General features: G+C 41.8%; 1 long non-coding RNA gene and 1 pseudogene across 2 annotated transcripts; both read right to left on the bottom strand.

Moving 5' to 3' along the window:
- Positions 1–937: 937 nt before the first annotated feature.
- Positions 938–13,832, bottom strand: LOC146546184 (uncharacterized). Of its 2 annotated transcripts, XR_014891022.1 has the most exons (7): positions 13,762–13,832; positions 11,816–11,878; positions 11,314–11,447; positions 3,395–3,457; positions 2,736–2,788; positions 2,034–2,193; positions 938–1,108 (listed from the first exon to the last, which is right to left on the bottom strand). It is a non-coding gene; the product is annotated as an uncharacterized LOC146546184 (long non-coding RNA). The 2 variants fall into 2 exon arrangements; XR_014891021.1 differs by lacking the exon at positions 938–1,108 and having other exon boundaries at positions 1,969–2,193.
- A 6,115-nt stretch (positions 13,833–19,947) lies between these two features.
- Positions 19,948–21,136, bottom strand: part of LOC146546183 (NACHT, LRR and PYD domains-containing protein 12-like) — a 17,153-nt pseudogene continuing 15,964 nt past the window's right edge.

Genomic DNA, 21,136 nt, shown 5'->3' with positions numbered 1-21,136 from the left:
GTCATAGAGGAACGGGCTCAGCACACAGCCCTGTGGAGTGCCAGTGTGAGTGTGACAGTGGTAGAGCTGTTATGGCCTGACCTAACATGCTGAGGTCTGTTGGTCAGAAAGTCCATGAGCCATGATCCAGGTACAGATGGAGTTGTTGAGTCCAAGATCCACACGTTTGGTGATCAGCTTGGAGGGAAGAACTGTACTGAATGCTGAGCTGAAGTCAACTAACAGTATTTTTGCATGAGTACTCTTGTTGTCCAGGTGTGAGAGTACACAGTGAAGAGCTGTGGATACAGCATCCTCTGTACTCCATTGATTTGATAGACAAATTGGTGAGGATCCAGTGTGGGGGGCAAGCATGCCCTGTAATGCATCAGGGCCAGCAGCTTTTTGAGCTTTGCTTTGTGTAATGTTATAAGTACTTGGATAATCCTCAGAGTCTCTGGACTTTTACTTAGAGATATTATATTCAGTCCTGTGGATAGTTATATACTTAAAAATATATTATCCTCTATGGTTACTCTGGTATGAATGACTCTGAATCACTTAATGGTAAATAACACACTATTTGCAAATTTGCAAACTGTGAAAGAATTCCAGATGACAAGTCTGTAGTTCGACATACAAATGACGACCTTTGACCTTCATCAGTTTTTATTTAATTGTGTCAGAGAAACTCAAACGTGCTCTTCATGCAGCTGAGTACATTCAGTGTTTAAAACGGAAGCTGTGCAGGTCTGAGATCAGCAGCTTTGTGAAACACCAAGCTGAGGTCCTGTTAATGCTGATATATAGTGACACAGTTACATTTCAATTTAATTCAATTTTATTCATATAGCGCCAAATCACAACAACAGTCACCTGAAGGTGCTTTATATTGTACAGTAGATCCTACAATAACAGATACAGAGAAAAACCCAACATTCATATGATACAGGGGTGATTAATCCTTTTGACTTTGTTTTTATCCATAAAACAGCTGCAGCTTTCACTACAGCACATGTGGTGCTTTAACCTTTGTACTGTTTGCATCAGTTCATTCTGCAGTTAACATGTGAACATGTTGGATGATCTGTCTGCTGTCACTGGGTGGTGCTGAGGTCTGAATCAGCTCCTGTAATCACAAAGAGAACTGAACCATCACAAACTGAAATATAAAGTTTATCTCAAATCTGAAATAGAGCTGATCCTTCTGTCCTCACACACCCAGGATCTGAAGTTCTTCAGCTCTGCTCACATACGAGCTGTTTATTTCTTAAAGCCGTATATACCAACAGATTTTCCAATATAATGTTAACCTTTGAGTTGTTGGTGCTTTGTGAATGTGAATCTGCATACATGAGCAGACGGAGCAGGTTTCAGTCCTGGTTCAGTCTGCTGCTGCACCGTGGTCACCAACATACAGAGGTATCATAACAAATATTAATGCTTTTTTCCATCTCAAAGGATGTAAGCTGTACTGCACATGTAACTTTGTGAACTTACATCAATAAGAATGATTCAGACTGTTTTATTTAACCTGAATATTTGAAACAAACTTAGTAAAAACAATACACAGAGTCAGTGCTAAAAATGTAATCCGAGGAAAAATGAAACACACATTTTAACTTAAGCTGCCAAGCAGAAGTATTTGGTTTGAGTACATAAATATTAGGCTTTGCTATTTAATCTGTAATTAATGATTAATGAGGGGTTACTGAAGTGCAAGCCTTTTTTAAAATATGTGTTAATATCCTTACAGATGTGGCAAAAGAGTGAAAACATGCTGCTGTTTGCACATATTGAATAATCAGCTCTGCACAGGAGCTGCAGCAGAGTGCAGCCTGTTGCTCTTACAGTGTAATACTCATAATAAAAGTACAGTAACTGTGGTTAGTTACTGACTGAGCAGCCCGGTGCGTTTCTGTTCATTTCGTTCACCTGCACGGGTTAGCTAAACAAACTTTACAAAACAAGTTTTCCCGACAGCCGAGTGCCCATCTTAGCTAGCTAGCTAAGGATGTTAGCTACAGATTAGCTTACAAACACCTTTCACTTACCAAAAATATTGTGGCGGCTCTCAGGTCCTTCTGTCAGGCAGACACTGAAGAACACCTGAGTCTGTCAGTTTGAAACAGTCGGTAAACGCTGGACCTCCTCTCAGCGTCCCCGCTCTATGTGCCGTTCAGAGATACGCAAGTTTCTTCATGACTGCGGCTGCTGCAGATATTAGGTCGTCCATGATTTCTACAGTCACTGGTCAGCAATATAATGTGCGCAAACATATGTGGCTCATATATGTGGCTCTGAAGCCCCGCCCCTCAAGCGCACCCTCAGATGCCGAAGCAGTGCCAACTAATTGAAGCTGAAAAAATAACTGTACGTGGAAAAAAAACGATGTAAGTGTGAAAACCACATGAACAGTGAGTTTTTTCTTTAAATTTCTATATTTATGTTTTTTCACTATCATTTCACTTTCAATACATTTGCTTCAGTTTCAATATTTCTTCAGTTTCATTTTAAGGTGGCATCGTTTTAACCTCATATGTGGGTTCAAAGTACAAAAAAGTCCAGTTGTTTCTCTGCCAAACTCCTTAGACTGGAAGTTCTCATGTTATATTAATGTCCCACAGAAAGATTAAGGCAAAGATTAGGACAGGTTACAACTCGTGAATTTCATGTACTTGTCACAGTTACAAAAAAGAATCTGCCTGAAGTCTATACATCCATACGTCTCATCATACAAAGCACTGATCTCCTACCTGCTGATGGAGCTGCTTTGGCTGGCTGTTCTTTAGGTTCTTCCATCATCTTTCTATAAAAACACGAGAAGATGATTTTACCAAAAGAAACAGTGAACACAGTCTGGGTGTCACATCATATGAATTTGTGTCATGGTTTAGTGTACGGGCCACACACACTGAAACTGATCTGTGTGAAAGAACACATCGACGACATGTGAATGTAGTGATAACCTCATCATAATAGAGGTTTTTACTTTTTCACATATTTGTTCAGTATAATGATTAAATAATCTGACAATACAAACCTAAAATACTTTGTTCCCTGTCTGCGACTTTGTGCGTCTCTGCTGTTAGTGCTTAAAGGAAGTTTTAAACTTAAAATCCTTCCCCACATATGTGACTGTGGTCTCTGGGGCCATTATCCTGAAACACTGGGGCTCAGCCCTGAAAGCTTTGCTATCTTCACCTGATAACAGCAGCTGTTTAAAGTTATTGAGTTTGACAGGGAAGTGAATGTAAATGTGAGACACTGTGTGCTCACAGCTAAAGGCTGCAGTCAGCTGTGTCAGAGCGTCCAATGAGCCTTTAATAAACACTCAGAGCTCCATGTTGATGAAGCTGTCATGTGTGAGCTTGTGAGGCTCCTTTAAACTGGCTCTGCTCTGTCAGATGCTCACCTCTTCTTCACTGTCTCATCAATCTGCTGCACTCTTCATCTCCTCCTCTCTCTCTCTGCTGTCCTGTTTAAAAAAACAAACAAATCAGCGTTAGCCAATCAAACTCTGTGCAGATGCTGCAGCTACAGCTGATATGTCATTCAGCTGTTCATCAATCAGCTTCTGCTGCTGTTTATTCTGCTCTTACTCTGAACACGTGCAGATCTAGGAAGATTTTCTTGGGGTGTCAAAATCAAAGCGTTTGTTTTTTCAAACACACGTGCAGGTGTTTATATCACATATGGTTTAAATGATTCAAATGCAGTAAGTATACATGTTTCATATATCGTCTATAACTGAATTATGTTCTGTAGCCTACATAATGAAACACTTTAGTTGCATAAAACGTGAATTTTGATTTTATGTACTGTATATGTCACAGCATCGCAGTGTGGATGTGGAGAAGAGAGGACCCAAACGCAGGCCTCACAGGTGGTGAAGGCTGGTGTTTACGACAGAATGACAGAGTCTGAGATGGATGACTGACTGGAAGACCAGCTGAACAGAAACGACACATGTGGGACTGACAAAGACACTGAACTGGAGGACACTCAGGACTTACACAGGCTAATGATAATGATCAGGGTTCATATGCCTTTTTCAAGGTCAAATTCAAGCACTTCTTAAGCACTTTCAAGGTCCCTTTTCAAACTTTTCCAGCACATCCCTCCCTCACCGCCAAAAAAAATGCATGTTTCAATTCACATCACCTCAGTAAGACCACGTGAAAGTTAAGACAAATCATCCTAGGTGAACTTAAACACCTTTGTTCCCTTTTTGTTAAGAAATAGAAAAACACTCCACACAAAAATACTGCAAAAGGAAACTGTCGCCTTATATAAAGAGTGTATAAACTCAAAATGCACATGTCACTTAAAAATTAAGATGTGAACAAATCAACTTGTTAGATATTCTTCTCCTGTTGAAAAAAACCCCCAAAAAGAAATAAATAAGTCTTCTCATCAGATATTGATGCTTCTTTCCTGTGTGACAGAAAATAGGAGACAGATGTTTGTTTGTTTTTTAAGTTAATTCCCAATAAAGCTGTTTTACTGCTAACTACATTGCTGTCTGTATTATTGCTGAAGTCCTAAACGATCACCTTTAAAGTAGAGCTGGGCGATATGAGATTTTTTCATATCACGATATGTTTTTTTCATTTCAGGCGATAACGATATCTATCACGATATAAGCCAAATAACTATATTTGTAAGATTTAAATGTGCCGTTGCTCACAAGTAAAATGTGAAATAATCAGCAGCTTGTTTTTATTTAAATATTTATTTCCCATAATAAGTTCAACAGGGTAGATGTACTTAAGGAACATGAGACTTTTTCAGATAAATAAAGGCAAATATTGCAAACTACACAAAAGGCAGCCGCTAAAGCGTTTAAGTTTCAAAATAGAACAAACGAAACAGCCTAAATTGTCAATTCCACTTAGAAACAAAATATTAATTCTAAAAATAAATCTTAGTTTGTTTTACAGAAGAACAGACAAAACTGACTAACTTTTGTCAATATCAAATAAACTGAGAACTAAAAGGAAATTCTCAATCTCTCCTTGTTGTATAGCTGAGCTTTTCAAACAGTTTTAACAGTTACTTTAGTCTGACAAAAGCCGAATGACGAATTAGCGCTTCCAGTCAGAGACTGAGGCTACGTCCACACGTACACGGGTATTTTTGAAACGGAGATTTTCCGTTTCCGTTTTAAAAAATAATCCCGTCCACACATAAAGGCAGAAATGAAGGAAAACGCTGCTATGAACATGCCAAAGCAGCAGGTGGCGCTAGATTCCTAACCGTGCAGAAATGTTGGCCAATCAGAAGTCTAGAAGCCTCGGTGGGAAAAAGTAAACAAAGCTGCGGCATAGAAGCAGAACCGAGTCGTATGTGTGGACGGACAGTAACTGTGTGTATATGTAAGCATTTAAACACTGCAGAGAGTAGAATTAACAGTATTGTAGAAATTCATTTCACCGAAACAATAACGTGGCGCACAGTGTGACGCATGCACCAGTTTATTGTATTTCCAGACTTGCTTTCGGCACAATTTACAGTGCACGCTACTCTGTTTTTTGTCAGACTTGAAATAGCCGAAATACCTTCACACTACGGAACTTCTATGGCTCTTCCGTTCGACAATCTCTCCGGCGTTGGAACCATCATCTGTTTTCTCTTCGGTCACGCTCGGTTGATTTTTCTAGTCGGCACACTCATTTCCTCCATTACCCGCTGGCTGCTTCCCAAACAAACACACGTGCGGCTACTTAGTTTGGATTGGCTGACCTTTTTTTTTTTTTAAGAGGACAAGAGCGGCGAGGTCTATCGCAATAGTTTAATTTTTCTATCGAGAAAAAGTTATATCGCGATACATATCGTTATCGTTCTATCGCCCAGCTCTACCTAGAAACCAGGTCAATGTGTCTGTAGGTTCAGTCATCCAGGTCATGTGATCTAAGGAGCTTGGAGAGAAAAGAGACGTCTTTAAGTTTCTGGAAGACGTTTCATCAGAGAAGCTTCTTCAGCTCTAAAACCAAACGGTGGAGAGTCCCAGATATTTAAACCTGAGAGGAAAAGAGACGCTCACCATTGATCATGTGATGAGTCACATGATCAATGGTGGGCCAACAATATAACAACAATGTAAACACTTATTTCAAGGAGGAAACTGAGAGCCTTTGCACCAGGAGCACAAACATCAGCTCCAGCAATGATCCACTGATGTGTTTTTATTCCATGTATGAATGTTGTTATTGACAGAGATGACGTTTGTGTGTCAGTGATGCAGTGACTGTTGTTGTTACCTGTACAGGCTGGTTAGACTCTATGAAACAGATCATACAGATCTCTGCATGTTAGAAGAGACTATTAAAGGTCATGAATGAGACAAAGGCAGGGAGGCGTCCTTTACAGCTAAACAGCAGAGTGAGAGAACAGCCAGCACCTCTACATTTATCACATTATACAGCACATGTATGATACTGACAGGGATGAGAAGAATTTAGTGATTCTGATCCCATCATTGATATTACTTATTGATTCTCAGTAGCTCTGCTCTGACAGTCACCACCATCACTGAGCAGCATATCAAAGACATTTGTGCACATTAACTGCATGTTGTGGCTCAAATGTTTGTGCATGTTGGAGGCATTTCCTCTTTGTTGTGATCAGTGTTGGTCATTACTCAAAACAGTCATTATTACACATATTACACAGAACACTTTAATTAAAAGTAATGGAGTACGTTACTTCATTACTCCTCATAACATTACTTTGATGTTAAAATGAACAAATGAGCATGTAACAACATAAAGCTGAGGTACAGCCCCACACACCAACACAGATCCTGATGAGGTCACGTGATGTTTCTCTGAGTGTTTATGAACACAAATCAAAGATGAAACAGCACAAAGACACTTCAAAGTGATTCTACTGTAGAAACATGAACAGGTAGAAACCTGCAGCCTGACTGCTCATCACTTTGTTACCTGTTCAAGTTCAGCAGCAGCAGCTCACTTTATCACGGTGCTGGTCTGGGGTCAGTGTTTACTCAGCTTTAACTAGTAATGTGACGTTCTGTATCGAGGCTTCGAAGCGTGTGTCGAGTAATGGAGGGGGCGTTTCCGCGAAGCGCGTATCCAGGCTTGCTTCATTTATGGGAGGAGCTGAAAATGATGACGTCCGAAGCCTCGCTGCCCGGCTGTACCACGTGACTGGTTCAGGAAGCGGTTCGAACTTTGCCGCGAGCTATGACAGCGATATAAACCCCTCAGACAAAATGTGGGCGTTTGATGGAGAGTTGCGGTTAGTGAGAGTTAGAGACAGTTTAGAAAAAAAAAATCGCCTACGACCTGCCACAGTGGAGAAACTGTTTCTTTTTAACAAAAACCAATGATGTGTCCCCTAAACACTAATCACTGTCCTTGCCTCAATGTTACAAAAGCACAACCACTGTCCACACCTCACCTCACAGTATATGATCATTTCCATTTTAGGCATTTCCAAATAATCATGTTCCATACTGCCAGTATAAATATACACAGTACACTGCATCACTACAATATACATGTTTTACACACTCCTTTTGTTGTTGACATTTACAGGCTGTGTGCAAAAAGGCCACACTCTTCAAATTCATGCCAACTAATATTTTTACGTCCAGTAGGTGTCCTGCTAGAGCAAATGAAGCTTCAAGAAGCTTCGCGTTGGGGTGAACCAATTGGATGAAAAGCTTCAGTGCTTCATGAGGCTTCATCTGCCCATCACTAGCTTTAACCTCACTCTGGGTTCTTGGCTAGCCTAGCTTTAGCTTAGTGTTAGCATGCTGTGTGCTAGCTTAGCGTCAGAGCTCTGCAGGTGTCTCGTGTGTAAACATTAATCACAGTGACAGTAAAGGAGGTAAAGGGCTGTGACGTCATCACGTACGCTGCGTCCTCTGTGGGCTCTGAGTGAACTCAAAGTACAAACTACAAGTACACAAACACGAACGTAGCTCAGAGTGGCGGACACACTCGGCCTCGTTGGTCCAGCTGTGAGTCCGTTACCGTGAACTATGGAGCGGCAGATTTGTGCTGAACTAAGCTGCACACAGCTGATGTTAGCCAGGAAACATTACACACTGACTTTAATGGAGAGACCGGAAATACAAACACACACAGTTTGTTGTGTGAAGAAATCAAACACGAGCTGAACAAACAGTAAAGTTCCTAAAGACAAACTGTTAAAGGAGGAAACAAAGCAAACTTACAGTTTCTTCACACACCAACAACAAGCTCCACTCCACACCTGGACACTAAACACGGACACACAGGTGAGCTGCTTCCTGGAAGGAGGCGGGGCTCCACCTGAAACTCAGCACAGGTGGGAGGGGCTCAGCTCTGTGTGTGCTGATGTGTTAACTTTAAAAATATGCCGTCTGACTGCTCAGACTGAGTCAGAGTAAAGTTCACATGCTGACGTGTGGAGACATGAAACCTTGTTGTAGCTGCAGGTGTGAACACACTGATCCCAGATCAGCTCTGCTGTATTTGTAACATGAACATTTCTGCTGCAAAGCTTCAAATGTTCAGCATGTTTCTCTCTTTCCAGTCTATAGATCCAGTCACACTTTCTACCTTCACCTGTGCAGTAAAGACTGAGAGCAGAGCTGAAAGCAAGCGTCCAATCAGTGAGCAGCATCAACACCTGAGCTTCATTCAGACTCTGTTATTGAAGATGTTGTTGGTACAAAGTTCATCTGCTGCTCACATGAATCCATGAAAGATTTATTTCACTGAATGTTTCTTCAAAGCTCATTTCAACCTGTTGAAGTCATGAATGAAAGTGCAGACTGAGAGTGGATCACATGATGTTTGAGGTGTGTCATGTGACATGTTCAGTATTGTCACACATGTCTAGATTGTCCCTGATATCATAACTGCTCAAACACTGATGATTATATTTGAAGAATTATTCCTGATGGCAGCAAAGTTTGAATGGAGCTCTCTGTCTGTGCTGATTTGTCGCCCTCTGGAGGTCAAAGCACAAACTGCATGATGTCACTGTAACCACCACAGAGACAGGAAGTGTTTTTATGACTGAAACACTGAAATGATGCTAACGGCTGTCGTTAGGCTCACTGACAGCAGTGCTGATGTGTTCATGTCAAACACTGGCTCAGGTCAGACTCCTTCATCCTTCTCCAGCGTGAGGCCGCCCTCAGACCCACAGGAGCTCTGACCTTTGACCTCCTGACCCTAACCATTTTAGTCTTGTTGCATCTTTAAATGCAAATCCATCCAAACTGTAGCCGAGCAAAAGAAGCTGGAAGCTGTTCTATGAATGATGTTCATCCCAGAGTTTCTGTTAAACGCTGCTGCTGTGCTACATTTGTCATTTCCTGCTTTCACTACCATCCATGTCAAAGTGCTGAACTCATCTGATCACTTTAATGCAGTAAAGCAGGAGCTGTAAGTCTGACATTTATTTACTGTCATTACAAACACACACAGCTGGATTAGCATTCAGACAAAGGGCTGAAATAAAAATCAGCATTTGATTATTATTATTATATATCCTGTCTATCTGTCAGTGCTGAAGCAGACGTCACTGATCACATGACTCTGAGGGATGTTTCCAGCACTTTGCTGAATCTGAGCCATGAAGATTTAAGGCTCAGCTCTGAAGGCAAAGCAGGTCTGAGCCTGTGTTAGCAAGCTGTACCTAATAAAGTGGCAGCAAGGACTCAGTCAGTAATGATCAGAGCCAGCAGGGGGCAGCACAGAGAGGCGCTGTCAGAGAAGCAGGCTCACATCAGACTGGCCATATTCCATCATCTATACCTGAAATAATCATCAAACACACGCAGAGCAGAAACATGTGGAAACATCTGGAGCTCAGTCTCAGTTTGATCCCTCAGAGGTTTACCTCAGTCCTGCTCCTCTACTTCCTGTTTACAGCGCACATCATGCTGTGTACTGAGGGTCATGTGGTCAAATTGCTCGCTCTCTGTTACTCTGACAGAGAGCGAGCACAGTTATCCTAATGTGTGACATCACTTCTAACCACAGAGCATTCAGCTTTCACAGCAGCCAACATCCTGTCACACTGAGCATGTGCAAACACAGCAGCCAACATCCTGTCACACTGAGCATGTGCAAACACAGCAGCCAACATCCTGTCAAACTGAGCATGTGCAAACACAGCAGCCACCATCCTGTCACACTGAGCATGTGCAAACACAGCAGCCAACATCCTGTCACACTGAGCATGTGCAAACACAGCAGCCAACATCCTGTCAAACTGAGCATGTGCAAACACAGCAGCCAACATCCTGTCACACTGAGCATGTGCAAACACAGCAGCCAACATCCTGTCACACTGAGCATGTGCAAACACAGCAGCCAACATCCTGTCACACTGAGCATGTGCAAACACAGCAGCCAACATCCTGTCACACTGAGCATGTGCAAACAGAGCAGCCAACATCCTGTCAAACTGAGCATGTGCAAGCACAGCAGCCAACATCCTGTCACACTGAGCATGTGCAAGCACAGCAGCCAACATCCTGTCACACTGAGCATGTGCAAGCACAGCAGCCAACATCCTGTCAAACTGAGCATGTGCAAACAGAGCAGCCAACATCCTGTCACACTGAGCATGTGCAAACACAGCAGCCAACATCCTTTAATGATAGAACAAAATTCAGACATCAAAGTTTCTCACATTACAGAATCAGATGAACAGACATGAAGGGATATTTGTGGTTTTATGCACAGAGTCAGAATCAGAGTCAGAGGTGTTCCTCGTGATGTTTGGTGATGGAAACAGTCTCATCGACGTTTCCATCACCAAACTAGAGAAACTAGTAGCTGCACGCAGCAGAGTTTAGCACAGCTGATCTCTGTGACACATCAACAGGAACAACATGTTGTTAAACAGGACTGTATAAAGACTCAGAGTCTGACTCACACCTGAACAATGAGGCTGTGCAGCATCGTCCTGTCACACCTGCTAAACCACTCGTATCAGTTTGAGCCCGAACAGTAACACGGTCACATGACCGACGAGGCCAACGCGCCCAGACGAACGTCTTCCTCGTGGAACTAACTTGTTCCTGTTATCAGATTTGTGAGCAGCAGCTGAAACTGCCACACGAATAAATGTTCTTCAAACTGTTTGATTCCAGCCAATCAATAATCTATAATCATGAGGATTCAAACACAAGAGCTGAAACGTGTGGTTACATTGTAACCTTGGTTCTCTGAGTGAGAGACTCTCTCCCCTCTGTCACATATGGAACAGAGGGGAGAGAGAGTGTCGGTGTGATGGAGGACATCAGGTCCAAACATCACAGAAACAAACAAACTGTTAAAGGAGGAAACAAAGCAAACTTACAGTTTCTTCACACAGAGACACCAACAACAAGCTCCACTGTCCCACTCTGATCCTGTCTCCTCCTCTTTTATTCTTGCTCTGAGCTCTTTTTGGGTGTGTGTTTCTGTCTCCACCCACAGGAATGCATTGATACACTGTTGATAACGACTCGAGAGCAGACATGTTACAGAAAACAGAAAAATAACCTAAACACCTAAATAACGTAAAATAATCAGAATATTTATTAATATGTTTAATTTCTCTTTAAAAACTTTTCTGCTCCTCAAATCCTTTGTTTAAGTTCAATCTAAGGAAAGAAAAGCGTCTTCTTTAAGTTTCTCAAAGAAGTCCACGATCTGTAGGCTCATGGAGACACTGTGTGCTCACAGCTAAAGGCTGCAGTCAGCTGTGTCAGAGCGTCCAATGAGCCTTTAATAAACACTCAGAGCTCCATGTTGATGAAGCTGTCATGTGTGAGCTTGTGAGGCTCCTTTAAACTGGCTCTGCTCTGTCACATGCTCACCTCTTCTTCACTGTCTCATCAATCTGCTGCACTCTTCATCTCCTCCTCTCTCTCTCTGCTGTCCTGTTTAAAAAAACAAACAAATCAGCGTTAGCCAATCAAACTCTGTGCAGATGCTGCAGCTACAGCTGATATGTCATTCAGCTGTTCATCAATCAGCTTCTGCTGCTGTTTATTCTGCTCTTACTCTGAACACGTGCAGATCTAGGAAGATTTTCTTGGGGTGTCAAAATCAAAGCGTTTGTTTTTTCAAACACATGTGCAGGTGTTACACATGGTTTTCATAAAGTAGCAGCCAGTTGAGGAGGATGACTCTGAGGATGATGAGGTAACTTTTACAAACATGAGAAACCTCATAGATGGGAGCCAGGAATCATAAAACTAAAATCAGTTGGCGTTATCATCACACCTAACGCGTTATTTACGAACACGTTAGTCCCAACACTGATTGTTACAGGATACAGCAGCAGGGAAAAGTTCTGGACTGTCACGATTGGTCAGAATTAGCCCAACAAAATATAACCAATTTTACCTTTTTCTAAAGACAGAAAACACATCTAGTCCTTTTTTCTTTTACATATATTTTTTTAATTAATCAACAATAAAGCTCAACGCTACACCAGCTTCTAGCTTTGATTGACACAAAACTTAAAAATCAGCCTAATTCTGAGGACTCACTGCATGACACTCACAGTCTTTGTCATTGTTGATTCTTAGCTCACAAACAGTTCTTATAAGGACTAACTAGTGCTGACAGTTTAGCTCTTCATAAAGTTACAGGAGGATAAAATAAACATGAGATTGTTGAAATAATCCTGTCTGATCACACGTGGAGAACAATAAACGCTGTAACAGAAAATGAACAGTAATGTAACGACACTCATCTCTCACGTCTGCACTAAACTAAAACGTCACTACTTCCACATCTAGTTGGTTTTAATGGAGGCGGAGTCTCCCTGCCCAGTGCGCACTCAGGATAATTAACTTGTCACAACACAGGAAGTGAGCGCATGTAAATCAGAAAATCAGGTCTAGAAACGCAGTGAGGAAATGAAGTGAAAGATCTTCGTTTTAACTGACAGGTTTCACACTCAGAGACCTGCAACAACATGAAAACACATCACTGTCACACTCAAAACTCAATCATATGAAATCATAACTGAAGGACTGTGATGATGTTGTGTTATGGAGCGTCTGCTGAGTCCAACCTCTAAGAATTACGAGTCTGGACTTTAATGATTAATGATTCAAAATTCAGACATCAAAGTTTCTCACATTACAGAATCAGATGAACAGACATGAAGGGATAATTGTGGTTTTATGCACAGAGTCAGAATCAGACTCAGAGGTGTTCCTCGTGATGTTTGGTGATGGAAACAGTCTCATCGACGTTTCCATCACCAAACTAGAGAAACTAGTAGCTGCACGCAGCAGAGTTTAGCACAGCTGATCTCTGTGACGCATCAACAGGAACAACATGTTGTTAAACAGGACTGTATAAAGACTCAGAGTCTGACTCACACCTGAACAATGAGGCTGTGCAGCATCGTCCTGTCACACCTGCTAAACCACTCGTATCAGTTTGAGCCCGAACAGTAACACGGTCACATGACCGACGAGGCCAACGCGCCCAGACGAACGTCTTCCTCGTGGAACTAACTTGTTCCTGTTATCAGATTTGTGAGCAGCAGCTGAAACTGCCACATGAATAAATGTTCTTCAAACTGTTTGATTCCAGCCAATCAATAATCTATAATCATGAGGATTCAAACACAAGAGCTGAACGTGTGGTTACATTGTAACCTTGGTTCTCTGAGTGAGAAACTCTCTCCCCTCTGTCACATATGGAACAGAGGGGAGAGAGAGTGTCGGTGTGATGGAGGACATCAGGTCCAAACATCACAGAAACAAACAAACTGTTAAAGGAGGAAACAAAGCAAACTTACAGTTTCTTCACACAGAGACACCAACAACAAGCTCCACTGTCCCACTCTGATCCTGTCTCCTCCTCTTTTATTCTTGCTCTGAGCTCTTTTTGGGTGTGTGTTTCTGTCTCCACCCACAGGAATGCATTGATACACTGTTGATAACGACTCGAGAGCAGACATGTTACAGAAAACAGAAAAATAACCTAAACACCTAAATAACGTAAAATAATCAGAATATTTATTAATATGTTTAATTTCTCTTTAAAAACTTTTCTGCTCCTCAAATCCTTTGTTTAAGTTCAATCTAAGGAAAGAAAAGCGTCTTCTTTAAGTTTCTCAAAGAAGTCCACGATCTGTAGGCTCATGGAGACACTGTGTGCTCACAGCTAAAGGCTGCAGTCAGCTGTGTCAGAGCGTCCAATGAGCCTTTAATAAACACTCAGAGCTCCATGTTGATGAAGCTGTCATGTGTGAGCTTGTGAGGCTCCTTTAAACTGGCTCTGCTCTGTCACATGCTCACCTCTTCTTCACTGTCTCATCAATCTGCTGCACTCTTCATCTCCTCCTCTCTCTCTCTGCTGTCCTGTTTAAAAAAACAAACAAATCAGCGTTAGCCAATCAAACTCTGTGCAGATGCTGCAGCTACAGCTGATATGTCATTCAGCTGTTCATCAATCAGCTTCTGCTGCTGTTTATTCTGCTCTTACTCTGAACAGGTGCAGATCTAGGAAGATTTTCTTGGGGTGTCAAAATCAAAGCGTTTGTTTTTTCAAACACATGTGCAGGTGTTACACATGGTTTTCATAAAGTAGCAGCCAGTTGAGGAGGATGACTCTGAGGATGATGAGGTAACTTTTACAAACATGAGAAACCTCATAGATGGGAGCCAGGAATCATAAAACTAAAATCAGTTGGCGTTATCATCACACCTAACGCGTTATTTACGAACACGTTAGTCCCAACACTGATTGTTACAGGATACAGCAGCAGGGAAAAGTTCTGGACTGTCACGATTGGTCAGAATTAGCCCAACAAAATATAACCAATTTTACCTTTTTCTAAAGACAGAAAACACATCTAGTCCTTTTTTCTTTTACATATATTTTTTTAATTAATCAACAATAAAGCTCAACGCTACACCAGCTTCTAGCTTTGATTGACACAAAACTTAAAAATCAGCCTAATTCTGAGGAGTCACTGCATGACACTCACAGTCTTTGTCATTGTTGATTCTTAGCTCACAAACAGTTCTTATGAGGACTAACTAGTGCTGACAGTTTAGCTCTTCATAAAGTTACAGGAGGATAAAATAAACATGAGATCGTTGAAATAATCCTGTCTGATCACACGTGTGGACAATAAACGCTGTAACAGAAAATGAACAGTAATGTAACGACACTCATCTCTCACGTCTGCACTAAACTAAAACGTCACTACTTCCACATCTAGTTGGTTTTAATGGAGGCGGAGTCTCCCTGCCCAGTGCGCACTCAGGATAATTAACTTGTCACAACACAGGAAGTGAGCGCATGTAAATCAGAAAATCAGGTCTAGAAACGCAGTGAGGGAAATGAAGTGAAAGATCTTCGTTTTAACTGACAGGTTTCACACTCAGAGACCTGCAACAACATGAAAACACATCACTGTAACACTCAAAACTCAATCATATGAAATCATAACTGAAGGACTGTGATGATGTTGTGTTATGGAGCGTCTGCTGAGTCCAACCTCTAAGAATTACGAGTCTGGACTTTAATGATTAATGATTCAAAATTCAGACATCAAAGTTTCTCACGTTACAGAATCAGATGAACAGACATGAAGGGATAATTGTGGTTTTATGCACAGAGTCAGAATCAGACTCAGAGGTGTTCCTCGTGATGTTTGGTGATGGAAACAGTCTCATTGACGTTTCCATCACCAAACTAGAGAAACTAGTAGCTGCACGCAGCAGAGTTTAGCACAGCTGATCTCTGTGACGCATCAACAGGAACAACATGTTGTTAAACAGGACTGTATAAAGACTCAGAGTCTGACTCACACCTGAACAATGAGGCTGTGCAGCATCGTCCTGTCACACCTGCTAAACCACTCGTATCAGTTTGAGCCCGAACAGTAACACGGTCACATGACCGACGAGGCCAACGCGCCCAGACGAACGTCTTCCTCGTGGAACTAACTTGTTCCTGTTATCAGATTTGTGAGCAGCAGCTGAAACTGCCACACGAATAAATGTTCTTCAAACTGTTTGATTCCAGCCAATCAATAATCTATAATCATGAGGATTCAAACACAAGAGCGGAACGTGTGGTTACATTGTAACCTTGGTTCTCTGAGTGAGAGACTCTCTCCCCTCTGTCACATATGGAACAGAGGGGAGAGAGAGTGTCGGTGTGATGGAGGACATCAGGTCCAAACATCACAGAAACAAACAAACTGTTAAAGGAGGAAACAAAGCAAACTTACAGTTTCTTCACACAGAGACACCAACAACAAGCTCCACTGTCCCACTCTGATCCTGTCTCCTCCTCTTTTATTCTTGCTCTGAGCTCTTTTTGGGTGTGTGTTTCTGTCTCCACCCACAGGAATGCATTGATACACTGTTGATAACGACTCGAGAGCAGACGTGTGACAGAAAACAGAAAAATAACCTAAACACCTAAATAACGTAAAATAATCAGAATATTTATTAATATGTTTAATTTCTCTTTAAAAACTTTTCTGCTCCTCAAATCCTTTGTTTAAGTTCAATCTAAGGAAAGAAAAGCGTCTTCTTTAAGTTTCTCAAAGAAGTCCACGATCTGTAGGCTCATGGAAATTCATTTTGTTGTTTTTTTGAGCAGAAACACCAGAGTGTAGAGCAGGAAAACGATCCCAGCAGGACGTCTCTGTTGGGGAAATATCCCAGTTATTCCCCTGAGCCTGGTTAGTGAACTGAATCAGAGCTGTTCATCAATCCTACAGGTGCTAACATACAAACACGATCAGCAGCTTCTCTCATATGGAGAACACACTTCAACATCTGCAGCAAATCCTGTGTTTTATGTTGATGTGACCAACATCTTGTGTTGAGTCTTTGAAGATGAGGAGCCAAACACAGACAGTGGATCCAGAAGGACTGTTTATTCAGGGCTTTAATACGACTGAACTGATGCTTCACATCCTGTTTAGAGACGATCGACCAACACAGGCTCAGTCCTCACTCATCACACGGACTTCAGTCACACTGGGATCAACAGAGGAGACTGTTCACCATCACAGTTCAGCAACAATAATCAGAGCTTTTCTCTCTTGGTGAGGATCACATGTTCTGACACACAAAATATCTTCTGCTTTAACTCGTCTCTCTTTTTTAGTTTGGTTGTCGTGTTTTTTACTCTTTGTTCCTGTCAGTGTCAAATATGAGAGCAAACTGTTTTATGCAGGAGCCAAACCAACACCAAGCTGACCAAGAGAACCTATAACACCACCAGAATTTATTATCCAGACTTTACTGACAGATTTATGTGCAAGTAAAGCTGTTTTTTTTTAATTACGTTCACTGCTTTCAGCCAAGGAAGCATTCGTTCTTAAAAGTTCACGAAACGAGTAAATCCAGTTCAGCAGAGTTCCAGTTTGTAGCACAGCTGATCTCAGCTGATCAACAGTAACAACAGTAGGGGTGGGCCATAGAAACGATATACGATAGAAACAATATAAATTTGGCCAACGATAGAGATTGTGACTATACCGCATGTTGATGATGTCATCAAGCTGCGCCTGTTTTGGTCGAAAGCATCGCAGCAGCTACAACAATTATCATCTGCAATTATGGCGGGCGACAGTCATAACAAAGAGATGAAGCACTATTGAAATATGGTGAAAGCCAAAAAGTTGGCTTCATCCTCCAGCTTCACTGTGCTAATGTTATGCTAACATAGCTGTGTCGCTAGCAATCATGTAGCACAACATTATATACCAGGTAGTCCAACTTCAGTAACCCTGCAAACGTCACTGCTGTTTAGTCTTCATTTATGTTGGAAGTGATAGCAGAGCTGTACGTTTGAATTAGTTTCAAAAATCTCTCAGTCAGAATATGCTATGAAATGTTTAGGTGGAAACTAGTGAGCTAACTTCCTGTTAACTTCTAACTCCGTTTAAATTGAATAAATTCTGTTTTCATGGATGCCTGGATGTAGGGCTGCTCGATTATGGCAAAAATGATAATCACGGTTATTTTCACTGAAATTGAGATCTCGATTATTTGACGATATTTATTTAACAATAACAATGTGTTGAATAATGACTTTAAAGGTTGTCAAAAAATAATATTAAATAGTGTGCAAATACTGATAACAGTGCAAATGTTTGCAATATAAAAAAATAAATGAAAAATGTAAACATCTATGTTTAGTGAACTTTGCAGTGTTGCTCTGTGGTGCAGCTATGACACCGTAGCAAAGTTTACACACAGTCTACTTGATCCACGTCTGACTGAACCCATGTTTCCAAACCACTGAAGTTTTTTTACCTCTTTTCAACCAACAGCAGTCACTCTCCTCTCCAAATAACTTCTGTTTAGCTTTCCAAGCTTCCCTCGGGTCCTCTTAATCAGCGGTCCCCAACCCCCGGGCCTCGGACCGGTCCCGGTCGGTGAGTCGTTTGGTACCGGGCCGCGAGAGTTGAGGCTCAGGTGTGAAATGTATAGTTTTCAGGGTTTTTATCGGTTTTCCATGTTATTTTGTTATCGTTTTTATCGTTGACTTGGTTTTCCTGGGTCTTTTCACGTGTGTTATGAATAAATTTTCTTTTTTTCGGTACCGGCACTAGTTTTATTTTGTTGTATTTATCCGCGACACCTTAATGGCCGGCCCGTGAAAATATTGTCCGGCATAAACTGGTCCGTGGAGCAAAAAAGGTCGGAGGCCGCTGCTCTTAATTGTTGTGACACGTGTTTGAAATGCAGAGAGGTGCGCTCGATTTGCCACACGGAGCAGCGCGAGAGTAAAGCACGAGGGAGGGGCTAATAATCGGCTCAGTCATTTTTAATGATCGTTGAAAGCCCAGATCGTAATCGAGATTAAAATTCCATTAATTGAGCAGCCCTACCTGGATGTTAAACTTAATTGTTACACCTGGTAAAGCAGCAACGCTGATGATTTAATTAAAGATGAAAGAATTTAGACCATTTTTAACTCTCAGTGTTCGTTTGACTTTGGTACCTGAAGTTGTCGGAGTTTAGGACCCAGATTACTCCGTGAAGCTCCTCACTACGGCAGCCGTAATGCTCTGACGATCCATCAAGCAGTGCTGCTTACCAAAGTTGTACTAAAACATTTTTAACAGATTTCTGCAGCCAAAATCGGTTCGAGGTCAGTAAGCACAACCAGAATTCATACATAAGGCACAGTCTCGATTTTTGAGGAAATTAAAGGATTTTAAGTGTGGAAAATATGTTATACAGAAGAATATATCGTGATATGGATTTGAGGCCATATCGCCCAGCCCTAAACAACAGGTTATTAAACACATCAGTTTGATCTACAGATCAGATCATACATCAGGTTTACTTCATGTAAAATAAACGTCTCACTCTATGAGCTCCATCAGTCTGTGTACCTCCTCATTGTCATTTCTGAGCAGAGTTTACCTGCACACTTCCTCATGTCTGACAGTGTCACAGTGTGTGTGTGTGCCAACATTAACCAGCTTATCATCAGCTGCTTGTGCTTCATGAATAACTCAGACTGACAGAGTGATGAACAGAGCACAGAGGGAGGCTCTGCTCTGGTCCATCAAGCAGGATTCACATAGTAACATGTTTTTCCTTTGAACACTTCATTGTGTTTAACTTGAAACAGATTAAAAAGTGTTCGATTGTGCACTTCACACAGTCCTGAGTCACAGAGGCTTAAATGTGTTTGATTCTGAGAGGCTTTACTCCTGCATCAACATCAAGTATATGTAGGATTTTAAACCGCAGTGAAAACATCCTTAAATATTGATGGTGTGTGAGAGAGTCTGTATTTACTTCTGATTATCTCTGTTTGCAGTGACCCTGAACTGAGCTGGAGCAGCTTCATGTTGTTTTGACGTCACTCAGTAAAACCTGAATGTCGGCTTCTGAAGAACAAACTGGTTTCATCTGTTTCCAGTTAAAGGGACGATCATTGTTCCACCAGTGATGTTGGATCCAAAGTTTCATTCAGATCGTTTTAAACTGTTTATCAAAGACAAATGTTTGAGTGCAGAGTTACTGACTGATAACCAGAGTGGATTCAGCCAATCATCAAATCATCTCATTGGTTTTATTTTATGTAAATACAAACGTCTCACTTCCTGATCTGCTCATAAAGTTCCTAAAGACAAACTGTTAAAGGAGGAAACAGAGCAAACTTACAGCTTCTTCACACACCAACAACAAGCTGCACAGCTGCACACTAAACACAGACACACAGGTGATTCCTGGAAGGAGGCGGGGCTTCACCTGAAGCAGGACAGGTGGAGACTTGATAGGAATTTTCCCCGTACAGGGAGGAGGCTGATCTTCAGATGAGTTCCTGTTAAATCTGACGAAACAAAGTTAAAAGTGGACTCAGTCTTGTCTGATTTCACTCTGTTTTTCACTGAGCAGGTTTAAGTTTTATTAATGAAAATCAGCAGAGCTTGGTACTGATGGAAGACCCTCCTCTAATCGTTGTCATTCAGAGTGATCCAACCTGTTTGTGAATGCAGCTCACAGACTCTCCACATTTCCACACGACTTAAATGGTAAATGGCCTGCATTTGTATAGCGCTTTACTCTACATTCAGTCATCCACCCATTCACACACACATTCACACACTGGTGATGGCAGCTACATTGTAGCCACAGCTGCCCTGGGGCGCACTGACAGAGGCCAGGCTGGCGCCACCGGGCGAGTCCCTTCATGCATCGTTGACCAACGTGGACGTGGTGGAGTAACAGTTGTGGAGAATGCAACAGCTGAGGTTTGAGAAAAGGAGCTAATAGCCAAGGTCAGCGGCTCTCCTACTTCCTCATAAGGAAACTTCTCAGGTGGATGTCTTTCTCTGTCAGAGCGCCTCCACCTTACTGGCTGTGGTGCAGTGAGATCTGAGTCAGTCTTGGTAGGAGTCAAGTCAGGTTCATCAATCACAACATGGTCTGAAGACCAAGCACCTGAGTGAACATAGTCAGCACGACTTGTGCCAAAGACTTCAGGTGTGTCAGGTTGGTGGGTTTGCCAACCAGGTAAGGACATTTCTGGTATAACAGTGTCAGAGAAGTTCTGACGTGCACTGTTGGGCTTCCTGTTAGACTCTCTTGGTAAACCTCAGAGCCTGACGTCTACAAACCAACTGTCCTTTGACATTTTTAGATGTGCGGTCAAAAGCAGAGCTGATCGAGGATTTC

This window comes from Mchenga conophoros, unplaced genomic scaffold (assembly GCF_057382185.1).
Source record: "Mchenga conophoros isolate Kocher_MC1m ecotype Shallow Benthic unplaced genomic scaffold, M_conophoros_male_GT1.1 unmapped_scaffold_6, whole genome shotgun sequence".
Lineage (NCBI taxonomy): Eukaryota > Metazoa > Chordata > Actinopteri > Cichliformes > Cichlidae > Mchenga > Mchenga conophoros.
The sequence above is the reverse complement of the archived record's forward strand: the minus strand, read 5'-3'. Positions and strand labels throughout refer to the sequence as shown.